Below are 4666 nucleotides of genomic sequence, written 5' to 3' on the forward strand. Positions count from 1 at the left end.
TTCGGGGTCACTCGGGGATGCGGGAGCGTGTCCCCGTGTGCCAGTTCACACGGCGGCGGCTGGTGGGAGGAGCGGGCGTGTGTGTGTGCGCGTGTGGAAATTCATCTGCTGCACCGGCAGGAGCGAGGCACGCAAGGCGTCTCCTTGAGAGAGCATGCGAGGCTTTAAATGTCTTCATCATGCACGGAATTAATAACGGCAGTCAAGTGTGGCCTTTTGAAAGATGGGAACACTTAGGATGGAATTAGTCTCGACATCTCTGGACTAATGACAGTGCCTGATGGATCGTTGGATGGAGAATTCATCTGCTGCACCGGCAGGAGCGAGGCACGCAAGGCGTCTCCTTGAGAGAGCATGCGAGGCTTTAAATGTCTTCATCATGCACGGAATTAATAACGGCAGTCAAGTGTGGCCTTTTGAAAGATGGGAACACTTAGGATGGAATTAGTCTCGACATCTCTGGACTAATGACAGTGCCTGATGGATCGTTGGATGGAGCAGATAGTCCAAAAGCCTTGAAATGTAACACTGGGCAAGTCTAAGCAGAGTCACTCTGTGGTTGTTTCTGGCTCTTCCCCCAAGTCCTGGCTAGTAGATAAAAGTTGAAAAATATCCAGCTTAAGTCATGTGTTCTCTCGGTGTCCCCTGATCACTTTGCTGTCCTAGGCAACCACCTGGTCTCTCCCTGTGTGTGAATCTGTGCCAAACTGCGTAGACTAAGATCCCTCCCGTGCCAGAGTAAACTGAAAGAGCTCCCTCCTTCCCTTCCTTGAGCTGGAGTAATCGTCCGCAAGATTTCCAGGTGCTTCACAGGTATTAAATGAAGTTTCCCTAAGAGGTAGACAGTAGTGGTGTTCGTTCCTGGGAAGGCTGAGCAGCCTGTTTGGGGGAAGGATACTTGAGTGAGGCTGTTAATCGTAGCCATTTGTCAGAGTTGCTTGAAGATGGTAATTCTTACAAGGAAAGTGGGAGCCCACCTTCCCTTGCTGAAGGAAAATAGGTGTTTTCACATTTTTTCACTGATGTTTTCATTACTCTGGCTCTGCCACCTCAGATCTGGAGCCCTTGTGGTCACTTTGTAGGGCCTCCCTTGGATCATTTCAGTGCTTCTGGTGCAGCTGGATGCTTTTCCTCCTGCATCTATGGCAGGAGGGGCTTGCAGACCCTGTCCTGGCCGGTGGAGCTCTCTGCAAGAAGGAAAGTGCTGCAGGGGATGTGGGAAAACCTGCAAGGACCTTGGCCTGGCTGGGGATGGAGGAGAGGATGTAAATGAAGCTTCCTCTCAGGAGGTTGTTGTGCTTGTGGGAAACCACACACCTCGCTAAGAGGTGAAATTGTGCAAAGTTCCCCTGCTGCACAAAGCTCTCTATTTGCCTGACAAGTAGGAATGTGAAATATCACAGCCCTGCTCTGTCTAGTCTCACCTGCTCCAGACAGAGGGAAAATGCTGCTGTGGGCTGATGGTAGCTGAACACCTGAGGGAGTGGCAGCCAGGCTCACACAAAGAGGTTATCTCCGGGGTGCTACAGTAATGGCTTTTCCTAACGTAGCTGGGATAGTGACAGGTTACATTGTGGGGTCTGTCTAGTTGCAGATGAAGCTGAAGGGAATTAAAATGCTTGGGGCTCTTCATGGGTGAGCTGAAAACTGGAGAAATGCCCCCGCCCCTTTGGAAAAGGGAATGTGAAAAGTAATCAGGAGTATAATTGAACACCCCCTCAGAGTGGTAGGGATGTATTTAGAACAGTCAGCAGCTATGTGCATTTTGTTTTAATTCTTTTACAGTACAGTAAGTCTTCCCCCTTGCCGCTGTTGCTAAGATACGTTACCACACTCCTGGCTAAAGCAATTCCAGTCCAAGGAGTGTATAGTTTTCAGAGCATAGAAGATATAGCATAGCCTTTAAGTGTTTAAGAGAAAACTTGTCCTTTTTTTCATGCTGTTTGGTAAAAGTTCTTCTCATCCTGTATTCCACAGCCCTGGATCGGTCTCGTAGTAAATACACATCAGGCAGCTGCTGCACAGGAGATGCTGTGTGTGAAACCTTCTGTGAACCATCCCAGCAGGGCCTGTTGTGGGGTTTCTGCCTTGCCTCCTCTGTTCCTTTTATTTATTTAAGCATCTGATAAGGATTAGGCTGTGCCACGTACAGGTGAGAAGTTCCAGTGCATTTCTGAATGCTGGCAGGAATGGGCCTTAGAAGAGCAATGTGAACAGCTGCTCAAGAAAGGAGATATAAAAAAAAGTCCTCCCAGAGAGCCAAATGTAACTACATCCAAGATGTTCCTTGGAGAGGAAGTCATCTGTATGCAATGAATGCCACAGTCAACATGCACATTTGGTTTTTTATGTATCACATACAGAAAATAAATGAAATGTCAGAAGTAGGCACAAGTTTACGTGTCTATATGCTTTGTATTCTACAATATTTGGTGAATCTTGTTTTTCTCTATTTTTGTGATTCCAAATATGTGTTCTTTGAGTAAATAACAATAAAAATAATTTAAAATATCAGCCTCTGTGAAAAGGTGTTTTTTTTTTTTTAAAAGTCAACTGTCCACATATAAATTTTCAGGTAAATCTTGACTTTAATCCAACTCTGCATTAATTTTATTCATTGGTACCATGGTGCTTTAAACTGTGAGGCACTTGACAGTGAATTAACATCTGTCTCTATAACACGATCTTCCACCAATATTTACAGGATACAGAGCATCATAAAAATGCAACTGCTCTGTGCTGTGGGCAAGGTGTCTGAACTCAGTCAGAGGGGACAGTTGCTCTGTGGAGATGTTAGATCAGGCCTGCTGAGAAAACAAGCAGGAACAGAGAAGGCATCTGAAGATGCAGAGGAAGTGCTGGAGCTGATCTGAGCAGAGGAACTGTGTGTGGCTAAAAAGAGATCCTCTCCTTCCCGAAGAGGAAGCTATTAGGGGACTGCTCAGATCGAAGCGCCTTCTGCTGAGCTTCTGAAGGAGTCAGACTGACCTGTGCTATCGTTACACAATGATAAGGGCAGACGGACACAAAGACCTCTGTCCTAAAATTGCTTTGTCTACTTTCTGTGTTCTTGCTCTTAGCATAATCAATACTTTGGTTTTAAGAAGAGTGATTGTTCCTTGCTGCTAATTCCGCACTGTTCTGGAAGGAAGCCCAGGTGGACCTGCAGTGTGCAAAGGGTTAATTCACAGACTTCAGCAGCCCTGGGAGAGGGGAGGTTTTGTTCTTCCTGAACCTTACTGGGAAAAGGTCTTCTCTGTCTGTAGTTGTCTTGCAATCAGCTTTTTCATATTTTGGGCCTAATCCAGTGCAGTACTGCTTGTATGAGACAGAAGTGCAAACAATCAAGTGGCAGCAGAGGCCACAAGGTCTGGCTCTGTTTTGTGTCTGCCAAGGTTTGGCTCTGTCGTCAAAGGCCACGAATAAAACAGCTGCCCCATGGGATGAGAAATGTGCCACCCAGGAAAGCTGTTCCAGTCGTATTCCTGGGGCTCTAAAATGTCCCCTGTGCCAAAGGGAGGGCAGGGACACTTCTGGACTTTTATAAGGATGGAGTCTGTGCCCTGTGTGTAGAGCTCATGCAGAATGAATCTTGTGGCTGAAGACTCTGTGCTTGGGGATGTAGGTGCAAATCCTTATCACCATCCATCTCTTTATTTTGGGTAGAGGATGTGTGGGTGGGGGTGTCTTCTCTGGTCACTGTCTGTGCAATGAGTTGTCTGAATGATGATATCACCCTCTGGCTGCAGGTGAAAACGTAAGGTGGTGTAGAGCCAAGGTGAGCAGAGGGATGGAGCTGCTCTCCTGTGAGGAAAGGCTGAGAGAATTGGGATTGCTCAGCCTGGAGAAGAGAAGCTTCGGGGTGACCTCATTGTGGCCTTCCAAGAAAGATGGGGAGAGGCTTTCTACAAGGGCATGCAGTGACAGGACAAGAGGGAATGGCTCCAAACTGACAGAGAATAGGTTTAAATTAGATGTTAGGAAGGAGCTCTTCTGTGAGGGTAGTGAGGCACTGGAAAAGGTTGCCTGGAGGAGCTGTGGTGGCCCCATCCCTGGAAGTGTCCAAGGCCAAGTTGGACGGGGCTTGGAGCAACCTGGGACAGTGGAAGGTGTCCCTGCCCATGGCAGGGGGGATGGAATGATCTTTAAGTTTCCATCCAACCTAAACCATTCCATGGTTTTATGATCCTTTTTTCTCTAACAGAGTGGTGTGTGACCAACCAAAGGGCAGAGATGCAAAATACACCGTGTTTTGTGCTTGTCCCAGTGCTAAAGCAGAGGGGCTGTGCAGAAGCCATGGTCCCTCTTTGTGGAAAGGAGTAGGAACCAAGGAAGGGGAGGCAGAAACAGCTGCAGGTCCAAGTGGCTCCAAGCAGGGCTTGCTCAGGCCCCACAGTCTCAAAGGGCAGCAGAGAGCTGAGGTTAAGGGAAGGGTCATGAACACCCTGGTGCTACAGCACCATCAATATATTTGGTATTATGTTTGTTCTGATGGTTTATCACCTTCTGTTTGAGTGTTTCTGGTCTGGTGTAACTCGCTGCTGTCTGGGGAGCTGCTGTTTGAGCTCCTGCTCCACATCTGAGGCAACCTGCAGAGCTCTAGATAAATGCATTGACCACTCTCACAAAAGTGTTATTTCTCCTCAGAAAGTTCTGCAGGCTTCCT

The 4666-nt window shown here is 47.5% G+C and overlaps 1 long non-coding RNA gene across 1 annotated transcript; it reads left to right on the forward strand.

Annotated features, from left to right (window-relative positions):
• The first annotated feature begins 320 nt into the window (after nucleotides 1–320).
• On the forward strand, nucleotides 321–2514 carry LOC108445651. Its single transcript, XR_001860600.1, has 2 exons — nucleotides 321–813; nucleotides 1978–2514. It is a non-coding gene; the product is annotated as an uncharacterized LOC108445651 (long non-coding RNA).
• The last annotated feature ends 2152 nt before the right edge of the window (nucleotides 2515–4666 follow it).

Source organism: Corvus brachyrhynchos, unplaced genomic scaffold (genome assembly GCF_000691975.1).
Source record: "Corvus brachyrhynchos isolate BGI_N302 unplaced genomic scaffold, ASM69197v1 scaffold413, whole genome shotgun sequence".
Lineage (NCBI taxonomy): Eukaryota > Metazoa > Chordata > Aves > Passeriformes > Corvidae > Corvus > Corvus brachyrhynchos.